A 19,471-nucleotide genomic window follows, 5' to 3' on the forward strand; every position below is an offset into this window, starting at 1 on the left:
CCAGGCTGGTGCTATTTGAAGGAAGTTTTCCATTTCTTAACTTTTTTTCCCTTTGAACAGCTCATTTTTATTACAGGTGAATATTTGTTACCTATAATTTATAGACAATAATACTGATAAAAATGACAGTAAGTTGAAGATCTCCTAGACACTGTGGTTTCCAAAATCCAATGTCATAATACATCAGCATTGGTGGGTATCCACAGAATTGACTCCATTCCATTTTGACTTAAGGTCAGAGAGGTTTTGCCTGACCTTGCTCTTCCAAGGTGAAACAAGGATGCCTGGCCTAAGATGTGACTGCAAGAGGATGTTTCCCTAAAGTGTGGTTGTTGCATATCCTGCCTAAAAACAGATACTTAGCTCAGGATATAGTTACTTGATGTTTTAGGTATTGAAGAGGTAAGTATTCTATTCGCTCCTTATATCATCATTTCTTAACTTCTAGAAACCCACTTTCCTCACAAGTCAGACTGGAAATCAAAGAATGGTATGCATTCCCAAAAAGTATTGTTCATGTATGTGTGCTCAGTGGTCAGCTTCCCCAGAATTCTCCCTGACATACCTTCCGATGCCATAGCAGGCTAAGCAGTGTCCTCAAAAAGGCACCATTAAACTTGAAACATGTGTATATAGCTTTGTCTTAAAAAGAGGCTTAGGAAAATTAATCTGCAAAGTTAAGATGAATGAAAAATCACCTATGCATCCTAAAGGGCATGACAATTGTATAACAGACATGTAGAAGATGAGATCACATGTGCTGATGGAGGCAGAGGCTCAAGTGATGTCACCAGAAGTATAGGAATCTGGTGGCTACCAGAAGCCAAATGAGGCAAGAAAAAGGCTCTCCTTACACCTCCAGGTCAAGTGCAATGTTGAAGCTGTGCCATGATGCCCAGCTCCAAAACTGAGATAGAACAAATCTTTACTGTTTTAAGTTACCAAGTCTGAGGTTATTTGCTATAACATCCCTAGGAAAAATATCACAACTTTCTTTCTGGAAGACAGGCCTATTGACTCTTACTGTTGCACTATTAGTTACTGCACACACACACACACACACACACACACACACACACACACAAACAAACCCACTACCATTAATGTGGTTGTATGAAGTGTGGCCATGTTCCTCAAGGCTAAAACTTTAGATTGGTGTGCTCTTGTCCTGATGACTTTCTTGTCTTACAAAACTCTTACCAAAATGTGAAGCTTCCTAAAAAATCAGATTTCTGAGGTTGGGGTTGTAATATTTTACAGTGTCTTCCACACAACAGTATCTGAGGAAGAATGAGAAATGAGAGCAACAGACTTTCATAACTCCAAACATTTTAAGTACTGGGCATGTTTCACAGAACATCTTATGAAGCTCCCAAAGGTACCATGTCACCAGAAAAAAAATAAAGCAGAAACAATATATTCTGGGCTAAAGGTGAGACATTTCAGGAGATGCTCTCTTATACATGGCCATAATGGTCTCACCAGACAACATCAATCAAGACCTTTTCCTCATCTTGCTGTGTTTAAAGGTCCAAAATGTACACCGTGGGCTGACAGGGCTCTATTGAAGAGTGCTCATGGCATAGTGGTAGAGAGGAGCTTTCCCTAGGAGAGCTGGTTTATCATTTCTCCCAAAGGCCTTGAAAGTTGGCAGCAGCTTAGAGAGAATTTCAGAAACCAGAAACTGGCACTAAAACATGTACACAGAAACTGGCATCTCCGGGGCATGGGATGGGCCTGTTGGGAGCAGGCTCATTATAAGAACTAGTAAGACTCTTGAACAGGCTCCAAAAGCCACCTTCCTTCTTTCTTATTGAATACTACAGTCATTGCTTAGAGAATCAGGCTTCCTGCATCCTGACCTAGGCCTCTGCATGTAGGTGTCAGTAGAGAGAGGTGGAGAACAGTAAGACTGCCATCACAGAATTGCTTTTTGAGCATGCAGTCAGAACAAGGACACACAATCAGACAGACATGCACACAGGATGTGGCAAGTAGGCTGCAACGTGAAATCTCCATGTCAGTGTTTTAATCAAGAGCTCCCCAGTTGCCGGCAATGTTTGGATACACACCCACAAGCACGCCTTCCTTCTGTGATCCTCTTGGGCAAGTTTAACTCTGAGCAGTTCTGCCGAAGGACAGACCTGTGAACATACAGCTTTCCTGTGCTATGCCTCAGCTTCTATGCATTAACCAGGGATGCTCATGTTAAATCAGAGGGGAAGAACCTTATTTTGCTCATTTCCTCACTGTATTTCCAGCTACACTTGATGCAGACCATTTACAGTTCGTTGGGACCACCATTTCTTAACTGTAGACAAGTTACAACAGAGGAAAAATAAGAGTAGACCTTAAATAGGATTCCTATAATATCACCTACCACTTTTGATCACTTTGAAAGGTCATCCTTCATTATTGCGAGGTGTGAAAATAGCACAAGTGCTGTAGCAAGATGCGGATGACCTTGACTTTTCACATGGCCCTTGATATAAAGCCTGACTTTTATGTGTCTAAACAAGCATAAATATAGAACTTATGATGCGGTCAATTGGGACTGTAAAGCCTTCAGGGAGGAAGCCGTCTAGAGCTTTGCAGCTTAAGAGATTTAAAAGCAGACAGATCAAAGCATGTGTCATTGAAAATCGTGCTGGTTGTCATGAGAGAAGGCGTAAAACTGCAAATCCATTCAGTCGTGTCCATTACTCTAATGAATAGGCCAGGATGATGAAAAAGAAAGGTGAGTTACCAATGGTCACAGTAGTATTAATCACAGGTCATGTTTCATGGATACTGAAATTTCCTTTTGAACAGCAAAGACTGTTTGGATTTGAATATTATTATTATTATTATTTTTGCAGGATAACTATGGCAACACCTTTTATTTGAGTGCCTGGTTTCCTGACTATAGACATCTGTGTAATATGTCTATCCCAAAGTCATTAAGATATTGAGGATGAGTCACAAGCAAGATGGTCATGTGCCAAAACATTTCACACTACAAGGGAAAAATCTATGTTCCCATTATATTCTCAAACCAAATTTTGGGGCAGGCAAAGAGCAGTATAGTCATATCACAGGGCATGCTAATAACTCTCACATCTCAATAAGTACTATATTAGGAAGATGAGAAAAAATAAGAAAATAACTAGAATTACCTGCATGTCCAGCATGGTGAAAGAGAAAGATTGGAATAGGGAGTTCTTTACCTCATAATAAGCTACTTTTGGTAGTTGAACTTAGGACCGTTTATGAAGGGAACAATCTGGGGGTGATGCTCATTATAACTCTTTGCTGTGTAGAGCCTTCAACTGTCAGTACATTTCTTTTAACACATTTTCTAAAATGCATTCCTTCTCAAATTGATGCTGTGCCTGTTTTAAATGGGCCACCCTGTATATTCTAAATGAGCTTTTTCCAGTAAAGAACTGTATTGATGTAAATCTACGTTGGCAAGAGCGTCATCAGAGTCAGCTGGGAGTGACAGGCATGTTCTAGCCAATTCTGGACAGTGTGTTGAAATATGCCTCCCAGGCTACAAGAACAAATGCACAAAAGCATGCCCACGTCTTCACGGGAATGACGTGCTGATCAGCAAAGCCTGGCTCTGTTAGCACATAGCACATACCAGGAGCATTTCTTGAGGCAAGCCAATGAGTCAGTCATAGCCAGAGCTACATAATCCCTACAGGTTAAAAGGTGCCAGGGCTCACCCTTTCTGTTAGGGAAGGTGAAGTTTGTGCAAGTTAATTTGAAGGGCACACTTTTCCAGAGACATAGAGGAGTCTGTTTCCTAACAGCCAACCAACTCACAAAACCCAAATCCACATGCAGGCAGTACAAACTAACAATTCAACTTCCAAAGAGAAAGATATCTTCTATGCATCTCATAGGTTTTCTTTTGTTTACTATTATGACAATGCAAGCATTTAAATATAGATTGAGATGTGGCACAGACATGTTATGCTATTTTCTGAAAAATATTTACATCAACACATAAGATCTATTCATTTAGCAAAAGTTGTATCTTTATTATAACCACACATATAAATTGCCGTGGCAAGTACAATGTGTTTAAGTGTGTGTGTGTGTGTGTGTGTGTGTCTGTGTATGTGTGTGTGTATGATCATTTCCTCATATATTGCCTTACACACTCAAGAATAGGATTGTGTGTCTGGTTCAGGGGGAAAAAGGAATCTTCAATGTTTGCAAATTTATCCTGTGGCCACACATCTGGAAACTGGCTGTTTCCAAGTGCCTTCCCTGTACCTTCTGTTGTATAACTCATTTCTTCAGCACAAATATATAACAGAGAAAAGGGAGAAACATGGCTTTACCACATAAAAATGCTGACCACACAGACTGCTGCATGTGTCTAGTCACTGTTGAATCCTACTCCTTCCAGTGCCAGAAATGAACAAAAACAAAGCCAAGACAGGAAGACAGGTTCCTTCAACACATGCCATACTTGTCATTATAGGGAATCCAAGGCTGCCAGGGTGGTCACTCACCACTAACATGTCCTGTGAATCCCATAGTGTTACTCCACACACCAACATATCATAGTTTAACATCAGTTAAATCTGCATTCTCTGTATTCTTCTGAGGATTTCTTAAACTTCCTTGCTCCAATACCCGCTGCTGCCCACTAAGAACCCACTGGAGAGATGGCTAAACTGTTAAGAGCTCTTGCATAAGACTTGATTTCTGTTTCCTGCATCCAAATCAGAGGGTACAAATGCCTGAGACTCTAGATCCAGTGGGGATCTAAAGCCTCTGACCTTATGGGTATTTGTACTTACAAGAACTCATCAATGACCACACATACACACATACACATACACATACACATATGCACACACACACACACACACACACACCAATAAAAAACAAAAACATTTTTTAAAAAGAGCCATTGATCTCCTTTCTGCACTCGGCTGTGGAAGTTCTTTTCCCATTCACAGTGTTGTCTTCCTGTCCCAGAAAGATAAACAGATGGTTTTCACACTTCTCTGCAGCTTACAGAACATGATTTATATCTCCCTTGTCCTACAGTATCATTTAAACTCATACCGTTGGCCTGTTAGACTTAGGTTCAAGAGTTTCACAGAAATTCCTGGGCCCTCCTTCTCATTCCTGAGAGATTTGGCATTCTCTCCAACAAAAACCTGATATAATTTAACTGTAGCTTCTTATCACAGGCTCCCTTGGTGCCCATTTCCACAATCATCCTCTGTGACCTCATTTTTATAGCCACATACAGTCTCACCATTACAACAACTTACAACATAATCAGCTTCTGGGTATTCCACACACGCTCTTTGTGGATCATTCCCTTTAGTGCTCTGACTCTACAAGTTTTCCAAATCCATCAACTGCTTGAATAAGTTGACTTTACAGGTTCATATTGATCTTTGTCAACCCTCTGTCTTATTTACTTCAGCAGATTTGGAAAACATTCGAATGCGAGTCATTACAAATGTTTCTTTGCAATCCCTTTAACTCAGCCTGGACTGGACCATCTCAGCTCAATAAAACGCCATTATGTTATGTTTTGTTTATTACTGTTCCAACTGCATCTTTCATTGTATCCCAAATTATCCTGTGACTTATTATATAGCCCACTCTGGGCTTGACTGATAGTTTTCCTACCTCTATCTCCTGAATGATGAAGTTGTAGATGTGTTCTAACAATCAAGTTCAATATCCAATGCTTCCCCAACTCTAGAGTTATGCTTAAGCCATCAACAGTAGTTGAGGAAAAGAACAACTACAGCAACTTGAAGTTTGTTACTGCTCTTGTAAGGTGGTATCCTACTGAGATCTTGAAATAACACATATTTCTCGACAATATCCTCTGTTCTGTACTGTTATAATTGATATTTTACATCCTGTCCTTGCTCCTCAAACTTCCAACATTTCTTTCTATTTTCTAGCTGGTGAGGTTATAATCTTTTAAATAATTTTTTATTTATTAATTTATTTTTATATTCTAGTCCCAGTTCCTCCTCCTTCCTCTCCTCCTGTCCTTCCCTCACTTTCCCCCAACCCACCTCCCTTCTGCTCTTTGGAGAGGTTAAGTCCTCCCCTAGGAAGTCTACTAAGTCTGTCCCATAATTTCATTGAGGCAGGACCACCCCCCCTCCTTGCCTAGGCCATTCATACATGCTGGGGATGCCACATCTACCAAGTCACTAGTCTTTCTTGTATTTAGTGCTCTGTTGGATCACTCTGATAGCATCAAGACATTCAGCCCTTTGAAGAAGCCCACAAAGAAAGGCTCAAAAGTCCTCTACCAAAAACCAGTTAAAAAAACAAGACAGCACTACCTTGGGAACTGAACTCATAACCCAAAGAAGCCTTTCTCAGCAGGTGACTGCAAAATCTTGCAGTTATCTGATAATGGGGTTACCTGATTATTAACTACCATATACTGTATGAGGTAATAGAAGCTTGATGTTACAGACTGCTAAGATCTGGGGTTATTTTCTATATTATTCTTCAGGAGAATATTGTTTTTTTTCCATTCATTGAAATGAATAGGAAGGCCAAGTAGAAAAGTCTGGAAATATACATTGTCGGTAGCTGGGTAGATGTATTGGTGGGCATGTCTGTAAAGTTTCTTTAGTTGCTCCTCTACACTGAACGAGTAACCTCATCAACTGGAAAACAGAAATAAATGTTTGAGGTTTAAAGAGAGATGAGAAAGTGTAAAAATATCAGTCACCCCAGGGTGGAGGGGATCTTGTATCATCACCATTATTAGATAACCCACTAGTGCCGTTGGCCAAAGGCCTAGTTCAATGCTCAATATTTGATCTTCTCTTTAGCTGCCTACAAGTATCATCAGATATAATTTGTGACTTGTATCACTATACAACATGGTGATCTGTAACTCTCTGGGTTTTTGTTCTACTCAGTGGCTACTTTTTCATGAATTCTTCGAGTGTGTTTTCATGATCTAGCATTTGAAATATTCAATCGTCACCAGTCATCCTATTCACATATAGTTCATGTGCAATTATATATCAGTCCCACAATTTCTAAGACTTCTGTATTTTAAATGACTTCCAAATGTTGATTTATCACGCCAAATCTTTGCAATGCATTTTGGACTTGTATGACCAATTATCATATAGCCAATAATCATCCCAAATGTAACGTTTAAAACTCATCGCCTGGACCATGTCTCCTAGTAAGTGCCTTCCAACATCTTCCAAGCTCAGTGAATAGCAACTATGGATTTCCTGTCATGTAGGCCTCAAACTTAGAGTCATTCATAATTCTTAATAACTGTTCAGACTAAATTAGCCATGGAATTCTGTTGCCTCTCCTTTTAAATTGCAGACAAAATTGTCACTTTTTGGAGTTATCTACCTCTGCTACTCTTGTCCATACCACCATGATCCTATGCCATCTGGATTAATCCAATAATTTCTCAATGAGCCTTGGTCTTTCTTTCTTTTCTCTGTATTTATATTTCCTCCACAAGAACAAGGCTTATTACTCCGAAACTTAAGATATATTTTATTTCCCCTGAGGCAGACACTCCCACTACTAACCCTTTTCACCTTGATATATCACAATCATCACCAAGGAAATCCCAAATCCTAATGCAGCCTCAAACTACTATGTGATCTGACTCACTTCTATGGCTCTGATCCATTTTTATAACTCTCTTCCTCCCTCAAATATGCCAATCACATCATCCCTCAGGGATTTTGTACTTGTTCTTTCTCCTGCCTCAAATATTATTCTCCTAGATAATCATGTCTTCAGATCTCTGCTCAAATGTCACCTCATAGACATCTTAAAGAAAATTTGCATGTCATTCTAATTCATTCTTCTGATTACGTTTGTTACTCTCTGGTCCACTGAACTGTTTATGTGTATGCTGTCTTCACCACTATGGTATACACTCCATGGGGACAAGATTCTGCCTCTTGTTGAAGCTGTACCCCTAGAAGAGTAACAGCTATGCAGCAGACACTCAGCAATTGTGTTGAGCTAGTCTTGAAACAGAGAGTTGGCAACGGAGCAAGGGTATCATTCTGTATACAGACTCTCAGAAGTGCAGCGGGATTTCTAATCAATACATTTGCAATTTAGTAAAAAATTGGCACTGCTTCCACACAAAGAATGTCTTTGTTTTGTAGCAGAACACACAAGCAGTGGAATTGATACATATGATTTAGATGGAAACACAATTGAGTGTTTTGCTATTTCAGAGCAATTGTTTTGGAAGTGGTAGCAAATTGAAAGATGGTTTAGATTGGTTTAATTGGACTGAATGTCACATTCAAACTACTGAAAATTTTTCATACATATGCTTGTGGCTTAGTGTAGAGTAATAACTCATAATGTCACTCCCTTTTGTGTAGAGTGACACTTCAAGAAGATAAAATCGATCATGCTTCCTTTAAGCCCATAAATCCCTCATGGTAAGGGTAGTGGGAGTGGATAGGAGAGAAAGAAGGTGAAGGAGAAAGAAAAGATATCAGCTTTCTTCAAAATCTAGTTCTAGCCTGTCACAGATCAGGAATATGCAAACTTGCCTAAACGCCATGGGTCCCTTGTGCCTATTCATTTATCCAGCTCCCCCAGTGAGAGGACTTAAAAAGCCACTTCTCTATATACATTTCAGGTTTCCCCTTTGAAATACTCTAAGCTTCACATCTGGTCTCTGTCAAATGTATTTCTAGGCCCCATTCTTTTCTTTGTAAAATATGATCAAACTTAAAACCTATTAGATTGCTGTAAATATGAAATTAGTTAGGGCTGGATAAATCTCAGCACAGCTCCTTAGACTTCTTTCCACCTACTCCATCATATTCATGAAGTCAAAAGTAATTCCTACAAGCATGTCCTATCAACCTCTACCGCTCTTTGAGCATAGTCTTGTAGTTAGTTCTACCATTCTATGCTATGTTGAGCAGTCATAATTTATACCCTACCAGATCAGAATCATTAACAGCAAAGATTATGACTCCAGAGCATCTCAAACAGCAATGATACAAAAGTAGAATTTAACTGCTAAATTTCAACAGGTTTGAGCCATATACCGTATGTCATCACTAATATTGTTATGTTATCTTTAATAGCTCTTTTGTATAAATATCCAATTTGAGCTTGGAAATAATACTATGAAATATATGAATTAGAAAACATTCCATTTACATGTCAGATTGGCAAACTATGACTAGTGTACCAAATTCAGATTAATTTCAAAGATAGGTTTTATTGGAAGGTATGTATACCTATTTGTAGCTATATGGCTACCTTGCTGCTGTAATGGCTGAGAAAAAGAATTAGCACAGAAATAGTACAGGTCCTTTTAGTGGCATCTTGCCTTGCAGATGTGGCCACATCATTTGGGCATGGTTTCAGGCATTGATGTGACCCTCTTTAGGTAGAGGAGCCTGCAGATGCATGCTCTCTTGGGTCACAAAGAGCATCGGAATGGCAAGAGATTGCATCTTCTGGAGCAGGAAGGTCATGGTGGTTATTTACTCTTATCTGTGTAAGCTCTTCCCCAATAAAAGACCTATTTTCATTTATCTCAGGTCTGGTGAACTCATTTAAAGTCTGCCTTCAGGTCCTACAGCCTAAACCAGTGGTTCTCACAAGGCTCATATGTCAGATATTTACAATTCCTGACAGCAGCAAAATTACAGTTATGAAGTAACAACAAAAATAACTTCATGGTTGTGGGTCAGCACATTAGGAACTGTATTCAAGGGTTGCAGCATTGGGGAGGTTGAGAACACCTGGTGCAAAGTCTTGCCAGACACTATGTGGAAGAATGTGTGCTTAGCCTTGCTCTAGATGGTGGGTAGCCAATCAGAGCTTTAATACAACTAATAAGATCAGATAAACAGGGCATCCTAAAGGGACATAGCTAAGGACATGAAGATGACTGACAGAGTAAGATGAGTCTGTAGCTATAGCAAACTTCTGAATACTATGTTCTAGAAATAAGGCCTCCACAGATTACAGAGATAAAGAAAATGGTTATTCCCTACCTCATCTCGTAGTGATTTGATTGGAGGCCCTAACCTTTAAAGGACATCCATGTGTGCCCTTTGTCTGTAGCATGGGGAAGCCACTGTTAACATAGCATTTTTCATGGAACTGTCTATGCTTCTTGCCATCTGTGCAAAGCCCAGGTTGGAAATCAATCATTACAGAATTGAGAAGTGGAGTTCCAATGCTATGCTTTGGCTGACGACTCAGAATCACCCAGTCCAATTATCAGTAAGATAATTTCCAACAAAGTGATTAAGTCCCAAGGAGACCCTCCCAAACCACACTTCTTACACTGAACATATCAATGGTGCAGGGACCACTAGATTAGTACCTTAGATGGGATTGAGTCACAACAATATAGGTTTAGGCATAGCTGATGTGGATTATTGAATTTTAAAATGGTGAATTAAATAACAGGAATGTTATTTCCTTTCCAAATCCTTTTCAGTTATTTCTATTGCCTTAAGGAGAAAGATCCAACTAGTTTTTCATATGTCTATATTACCTACTAAATGCCACTTTAAATAGAGAACAGACCTCAGGCTCCAAGGTTTTCTTAGTGTTTATGTAAATATAAATCTATCCTATTTTTATAATATATTTTTCAAATATATAAATGCATGATAACTTGTTTGTTTCTTGTTTACAGAAATGATGCAAAGACTTGGTTTTTCAAACATAAGGTCTTATAGGCAAGAATATAAATCTGCTGAAATATTAAATGTGAATATATGTAAATCTTAGACCCTGATGGTGAAATGGGACTGGTCACAGAATCTGTGGCATTGTCATTGTTATTAGTAAGAAGGTTTATTAAAGTAATCTGGGATCTATTCAGAAAAGAGCCATAGAAGCCCGCCTTGTGTGTCATCAGCCTCTAATTCATATATGTTTTAGTTATTACAACCCATAAATCATAGGCTGTTCTATTTGGCACTCACTCAACAGACAGCCATAAAAAAAACACTGAGTAAAATAAGGCAAAGTGAAACAAATACTGGAAACAAAATAAGGTAAAATGTAAAACTGACAAACCATGCAACCTATTATCCTGACCTAACTGGCTTTAGGTCAACTACATATGCTCACCATTGTAAACATAAATATAAAATAAGGTATGCATGAAAATGAAAAGAAATGTACCCTGCTGATAATTATATAAAAAGGAAGCTACTTTGTTCTAATAATAGTTAATTTGATCCCAGGGCTATCTCATGAAGGTAATAGAAAGGAAATTTGCTGGCTTAAAATGAATATATATTGAACAAGCACAAAATATCTGTGCTAAAATCATATTTATGTGATAAACCTCTTCAAAAATATATTCAGCTATTGAATTTTAGTTCTCATGAAATATGCTGTAGAAGTGGGCTCAGTAGCTGCCAGTTCAAATGTCTCCAAATTGTCATCCTAAAAAAAGGAACTATGAAGGCTGCTTTCTCAAATTCCTCCTCAAAATCTTGGCATTTCTTTTATAAGCTTAGGTCCTGGTGTGTAATTTAACTGGTATGAATTCTAAGAGATAAGGATTAGTCATCAGAGCTGAACCAGCTAGTCATTAAGTCATTTACCAAGATTCATAAATATATTTATATCGGGTTATTTTTTTCAGGAATATAACAGGCAAAAATTACTTTCAAAGATGAAATATTAACATGCATACACATGACCAATTATTATGATGCTATCATTTGTGGATTTTTTTATATACACTAAAGTCAAACTACACTGATATAGGTATGAATAAACTGCAAATACACACACACTCTTGGTGACAAAGTCCATATGAATGGTTAATCATTGAGTCTAAAACTTCTTGCCACCATGGAAATCCAACACTATGCCACCCAGCCTTACAGGAAGAGTATGGATCCCTCTGGATATTCTTTGTAAGAGGTACAGTAACAGTATCGGCCTGCCTGATCTCCAATTGATCAAACTACAAATGTTTACAGAGCATATAAAGGTGGTACTTATTTTTCACAAAGGAGAAAAAAAACTGATGTATGCTGAGGTTTAACATTCATCTCCATAGTCAATACTCACAGCTGTAACAGAAGTTATAGGGAAAATAGAAAGATAAATGACACCAAAGCATGTCTGAGAATTTAAGGAAAGCCTCAGCAGGTAAAAGAAGCTAACTATGGTAGGGTCTATACTTGTTCATGAAAAACCCAAGAGTGTCATCAGCCCAAAGGTACTTACTCTCTTTCTTCTCACTAAAGCTTACATTTCACTTAAATTAAACCAATTAACAATAATCTTACAAAAACTGCTTTAAAGACAAACAGCAATATTTGTTTCTGGATTCAGAGGTATTTTCACTTTAAAAACAAGTGCAATTGTATGTCAACGGATGCTCTGTAACTGGAGGCTTTGACAGGAAAGCTGGTAGATGAATGGAAGGAATTGTTTTGAGGTAGGATGGGCTTTGGACTTCCTGTCCAGCCACCCAGTCACATGCAGTCAGGCTGTGAGTCAGGCCAGATCTGGTTACCAAGCAGTTTGCTGCTCTGTTGCTTAGTAACTTGAGTCAGTGGACCATCCTTCCCAGCTGGCTTTTCGGGAACCACGGAACCAGTGAACAAAACCTTAATAGATTTCTAACTTGATCTTTCTCCTTAGACCTTAAGCTTTCTGAGCCCTTTTCTCTGAATCATTCAGAATAAAATTATTCTGATTGGTTCTGTGTTTAAGCCAGTGGTATTTTAAAGCCACTGTGAATCAGAATGCCCTCCCTCTCTCCTGAAGTCCTTCTCTAGCTGTACACATTTTATGGGAAATAAATGAGCCAGACTTTCTTACAAACCACATGTATAACAAATAAAGTCAGATGCCTTTTTATGAACTCACTACCATTTTAAAAATCCTTATTCTTGTAATAGCCGCATTATACATGTATGGGAAGGAAATGAATGTGAACGTAATTTGACAGCCCAACCAGTGGTGATACCAAAAGAAGTAACAAATGATGAAGAGGCAGAAAGACCTGGATTCAAACTGTTAACCCCCTGATTTCATTGCTGAGTTGCTGAACGACTGTGGCTTTGTGATATTTTTCTATGTCTCAATGTTTAATTTGTATGTGGGTGCACATTTCACAGCACACATGTGGAGTTCAGAGTTCAGCACTCCAGAGTTGGCTCTCTCTGCCTTTATGTGGATTTCTGGGATGGAACTCAGGATGCCAGGGTTGCCCACTCACTGTCCTTGGGACTTGCTTTTAATTATTTAAAGTGTAAAGTCTGTTATCAATATGTAGATTTAGTAAGGCTTTTAAACTTGTCAATAATCAAACATCTTTGTAACCATAAGACTTTTGATTTAGAGATCCTATAACTCAAAAGGTTGAATGACTAAGATCAAAGACCAAGCAGCCCACAAGCCTTGGCTTCCACTATACTAAGTCAGCCACAGCTTCTAAAACGTGCCTTCCTTTCAAAAGCAAAAATATTTGTAAAAACCATAATTTTATTTTTCTGAAGCAGCTACCATAAGAAAAAAAAATGGGTACCTCCTTTCCTAAGGGGGGAAAAAAGTATCACAAAGTGTTGACACTCATCTTGTTACTTAAAGTCACAGGAGCGTTTTATTTATAAAAAATGAATTTAAAAAATTAAACCTACAATTTAATTATCTAAATGACCTTTGAAGTTCAACTTCAAAAAATTCTTCTCATTCATTCAGCTGTGCTTTCAAGACGATACTTTTGTTTGAAAGCGCATTCACCATTAGCTGCAGCAGCTTCAGCCAGCGGTTCTTATCTTCACGAAGATAAATGTCAGTGGTCACAGGAAGCACACAGGAGTAATAAGAGCTGGGTCCATCGGTTCTTATTTTCTTTCTCAGTAAATAATTGTCATATTTTTATTTTTGTAATGGAGCAAATATTATGGGTCACTTAACATTCTACAAGAGACATGTCCTTCTGAAGTCTTCTGGTTTTAATGAAAGAAAGTAACAGCTTTCATGCTCACTTCAAAAGCTAAAGACACTTTCAAGCTGCCCACTAAGAGAACACCATGGCCATAGCTGACATCTGGGCTCTCTGCCCTTTCAAACATGTCTACAGTACTTAATATACTCCCAAGATGATCCTCCCTAGACACTCTGGTGTCATCACTCTTCACCTGAAGTCCTCACTTGAGTTCCTATCTGTAAGGAGAGCAAGAGTAATGCTTATCACTTGATATCTCCACCAGAGAAAAGGGGGAGGGGAGGAGGGAGAGGTGGGAGGGGAGGAAAGGGGAGGGGAAGGGAGGGGAGGAAAGGAGATAACAAGAGCCTGAAAGCTGAATACAAGAGGTAACACAAGAACAAGTCCAGAGTCCTCAAATACAGTCACTAAGTAACAGCTTTCAAAACTCTACTTAAGTGTATTTAGTGTCCACACTCTAAAAGCACGGGTATTTTCTTTATAGGTGACAGTTTATTTATAGTATATATTTCACTCTCAAGCAAGTTCAGGGGCTAGAGCACTGGACCACTGGCTGCTCTTCTGAAGAACCTGGGTTCAATTCCCAGCACCCATACGGTAACACAAAACTGTCTGTAACTCAAATTCTGGGGACCCAACACCTCCATACAGACAACCATGCAGTCGAAACACCAATGCCCATAAAATAAAAATAAATAACCTTTTAAAAAAGAAATTCAGGGCTGGAGAGATGGCTCAGAGGTTAAGAGCACTGGCTGCTCTTCCAGAGGTCCTGAGTTCAATTCCCAGCAACCACATGGTGGCTCACAATCCTCTGTAATGAGATCAGGTGCCCTCTTGCTGGCCTGCAAGCATACATGGAGTCCTGTATACATAATAAATAGATAAAATCTAAAAAAAAAAGAATTCAGTTACTGAAGAAGGGATGACTAAGGAGTAAGTTGTCAATTTTAATCAGGACTAATTCTATACCTAATGAAGAAAATGTGTAGATAAATAAATATGCCTATATCATCTAACTCCTTACAAAGCCTTAGTATTTCGCAAAAGCCTTTGAAAGACAAATGTTGATGATTCGAATCTTAACCCTAAAGGAAATGTCTTATTGTTTAAAGATGCTGTAAGTGCTTCTACCTTCCAGCATGTTGTAATTAAAAGCACATCTTGCATACATGGAACTTATAATGTCACTGTTGTGACTCTGTGACATTTCCTCCCACTTGGTGTGCACAAAGCACAGGACACACTGAACATGTTTGGGATCACAGAGAATTTGCTCATCTAGTTCTCAGTTGAGAGGGAAAAATATCAGATTATTTTGTCTTAGAAAAACTTCATAAATTTTAACATTAGCTTTGAGAGCTACATATACAGGGAAACTCTGAGTTTGGTCCCTTGCACCATGACGTAGGAAGACCTTATGCAAAGTGATGAAATGATGACATTTAAAAGCTCTGAGTTGGGTTTTTGGGTTTATACTGCATGTATGTGAAAATGATATAAGCTAAAAGTAGACATAATTACTATTAAGCTTCATCTCATCACAAAGAGAAGGGGCATGGTTGCCTCTGACTCTAGTACTTGGCTAGTAGAATCAGAAAGATTGTGAGTTGTAGGCCAAACTGGGACTTTGCAATGGGTTCTAGATCAGATATGGTTACAAAGCATGCATGACCCTGTCTCAGAAACACAATGAAACGAAAGAGCAAAGGGCTTGTAGTTTAATCATGACTAAAGGCTGTCTTTTAAGATCCCCAGTACAGAAGTCAGCAGTTCTTGTTTGTTCTTCAAGACTCTACTTAACACAATGGAAATGTGCTAAAACTCAGTAAGAAAAAAAATAATAAAATATGCAAACAACTTCCTGACTGGTTACTCTGAAATAAGAAGTTGAGATTTCTTTTCCAGGGATTCCATAAACTTGAAATTCCTGATGATGTCATAGGGAACTCCCTATACAATCTGACTCTGACTGTGTTGATGAAATCAGAATCCTCAATACAGTCATGGAATGGCAATCTATTATAAATATATTGTGATAAGCACAGATGTGTGAGTTCTAACCATCACACAGGAGATTGTTCAGGACATCACCACTGTTGTTTAGTGATGCAATTATTAGCAGCAGTTTCTTAGAGAGTAACAGAAGCCAAATGTGCTACAGAAATGTGAAGAGAACAAAACTACATCTAATTAGGAAGCTCTCAGAGAGCAAAGATGGGGACAGAGAGAGGTACCCACCCTCAGGACTCCCATTCTCTCCTGCCTTCTATCCCATGGTTAAAAACAAAACAAAACAAACACCCAAAAAACAAATACACTCATTCTCTGGGTGGGATCTTTAAAAAATTTAATGCAAATAAACTCAAGTTCACCATCTAGAAATGTAAACATCATCCTAAAAGTTCATGCAGAGCAAAGCTCTGAGTAGGCTTTAGCACATGAAAATAAAAATGTTAACGATGGTGCTTCATGGCCACCTATCCCCATGAAACACACTCTAATTCACATATAACTGAGCCAGAGAAAACCAGACGCCTAAGTACTAGTCATGAGAAACTGAGTAGCAGGGAAATGGAAGTGAGTGTTAAGCTAGGTGTCCAAAAGCACACAGCTGGCAAAGTCAGAGCCCTCAGCTTCCACAGTCTGTCTGGTTTCTGACAGCTTAGTTGCTCTCTTTTTAGGTCTCACGGCACCAGGGCTTTGGATCTACTGTGTAAGCTGCATTTTGATTGGACTAGGAAATGTAAACAAGTTTCAGAATAAAGAACTGCTTGGGAAACACAGGATACAAGTAGGTGAATATGAGGTGTTGAGAATACTTTTTCTTAAAAGCACAGGAGGACTTAAATATTGATTAGTGGCTCTAGTTATGAGATATTTACTGAATATTTACCATTGGCCAACCATGACAAAAAGTATGGCTGTACCAAGATGAGTACCTGGCTCTTTGCTGGGTAAATCCGAACAAAGCTCTTGCATTAAGACATATATAGGGCAAAAGAAGAAAAGAAAAAGAAGAAAGACAAAAACACCACCACCAACAACAAAAAGAGCAAAGACCCAGGCTGAGGGCATCCTAGACTGCTGGATGACACTTAGAAGAAAAGTTCACTTTCAGTCAAGGTCTTTTCACTCAACATACCTAACAAACAAATGGATTGCTTTGGTATGATCCTTACTTCAGAGGTTGACAAAGACCGAAGACTAATTGTCTTAGAAGTTCAACTGTGGTATAGAGAGTGAACAGTTCATCATTAACTTACTGCATAACCATAACTGGTTCACCAGATCAGTCTGACCTTTTTCCTTGGAGCAGAGCTGAGCCGTATCTCTTTCAGAATTAGATGTGGATACAGAGCTTAGTTCTAGATGAGGAGAACAAGCCTCGTTGGTCTGTATTCTTCTAGATTACCTTAGAGGCACTCACTCCTACCATCTTTCTTGTTACTTATCCTTATTCAGCATTGGTTGACAACCCTGGAGATTCTGTGTGTTGAACAAGAGAACCACAAGATGGGATCCCATGTCCCTTAAGCACTCTAAAGCAAACTGCCTTCCACAAAAAGACAGAGGCAAGCAAATGCCATTCACTGTGTCAAGCCACTGAGATTTGGAGGGTGTTTTATAAAGAAAGGAGCTCTATAAGAAACAGATACCCTCCAACATTATTTTTTTCAACTAGAGTATGAGTAACTTAGAACCAAGAAATAACTCTTGTCCAACTTTTAACTATTACGCATAAGATATAAACATCCAAGCTAAGTGCATAATATTTATAGGCACTGTAAGTGGAAGGGACATCTCCAGCAGTAACCAACATTCTGAGACAGGACCACACAAAGCATATGTTTAAGTAGCTGATGGTTTAGGAAGAACTAGGAGATGTGAATATAGTTAGATACCAATTGGGTTTGTGAGCACATGTGCACTCTGAATCGTACCTTTAAAATGCCAAAGAATGTACTTGAACACATTGTGTTCACCTATGAAATTATTAATAAATAATTGAAAAAATCCTGTCTCTGTTTGGTCTAAAAAGCCTGATGCACAGATGAGACGGTTGTCAGAAGGAAGATACCTGTGGCATGTATGAAAGCCTTGGACTCACTGAAATGAAATGAAAACACGGATGCTATTTCTAACCCCCGCTGGGATGGTTTCAGCCCCTGCAGGAAACCCTTTCCTCCTGAGTTAATTAAGGATCGATAGCACGTGTATCTTTTCCACTTTGATGGCTTTCTTTACACCCCCTGATCTGCCTGAGAACTGAGAGGCCAAAAAGGAATACTAGCAGAAACCCTGTGCTTGGAGTGTCTCCAAACAGCACCAGGAGAGGAAGTGCAGCGGATTCAGAAGAAAGCCTGTTTTCATGAGATTTCCTGCCTTCCTTATACTCCACATGCCCAAATAGCTCGGATAACCTTCAACTGAACTCTAGGCTGCTTCACGTAGACCGAAATCAAGGGGTGAGTGAGGCTTACACAGTCAGCAATACATGCAATCTTAGGAAACGTAATAAGAAAGCAGACAGAGGACACCCAAAGACTGCCCTACTTCTTTGGAAACTGAAGCCAGTTTTCTTGCCTGGCCTCGGTGTCTGGTCTTGAATCAACCACCTCCTTCCAACATCATCCAGCATGCACCCTGCCATTCTCTCATCTGCTGCTTGTTTCCCAACAGTATCTTCTTTCCTTGGGGGGAACTCATGATTTTCCAGATACAATTTTTTTAACCCTTAAAAATCCAGCATTTGCCTTGTCCCTTGTATGACCACTATCTCTAATGGAACTCAGAGACATTGTCATCTAGTTAAAACCTTGACGACAACAGGAACCCTTCTTTAGTCAGACATTCAGCTATTTAAAATGAACACTCTGGAGTTGGACGTGTCTGTGAGTGTGACATGTCTTTTATTTGCTCTCTCATTGACTCTCATTAATGAATTAGTGGGTACAGACATGCTACTCAGTTAGATCTTACTGATTCTTCCTCGAGTCTTGTTTCTGTTTTGTTTTGGCTTTTCAGACACACTGGCTTGCTTGGGAAAACTAAATAGGAAATGTCAAACGTCCTCCAGAAAAAAAAATACATGAAAACAAATGCATAAAACAATCTCACCCATTATAATGATGATCAAATATTCATAAAGAAAGTATAAATACAAAACATTCAAAGCACCAAATTCCAAGAACATGGTAAGAGTGCCAAGTAGTGCCTGACACTTCCTGGGGGCTTCCTAACCCCTTTCCCTGTTCTTCAGAGGCAGGATGAAGATTATGAGGGCACTAATGTAGGGTTAGAGGCCACATATTTACACACTTCTCTGAACATCCCTGCTCATATGGGTATCACTCAGAAGACAGCTAAGGCTGATGATGCTCCCCTCCCTCCCCTCAGTTCTGGTCCTCTCTGGAAAGCTAGTTAGGAGAACCTGGCAAGGATATTAGCTTAAGAAATCAAAGACAGCCACCACTTAGGTATGGGAGTAAACCTACATTCTTTTTTGAC

The 19,471-nt window shown here is 39.0% G+C and overlaps 1 protein-coding gene across 5 annotated transcripts in view; it reads right to left on the reverse strand.

Moving 5' to 3' along the window:
* Pde4d (phosphodiesterase 4D) overlaps nucleotides 1-19,471 on the reverse strand; it is a 1,369,715-nt gene that overhangs the window by 643,818 nt on the left and 706,426 nt on the right. The window lies entirely within an intron of this gene.

Source organism: Mesocricetus auratus, unplaced genomic scaffold (genome assembly GCF_017639785.1).
Source record: "Mesocricetus auratus isolate SY011 unplaced genomic scaffold, BCM_Maur_2.0 Super-Scaffold_100020, whole genome shotgun sequence".
NCBI classification, from domain to species: domain Eukaryota; kingdom Metazoa; phylum Chordata; class Mammalia; order Rodentia; family Cricetidae; genus Mesocricetus; species Mesocricetus auratus.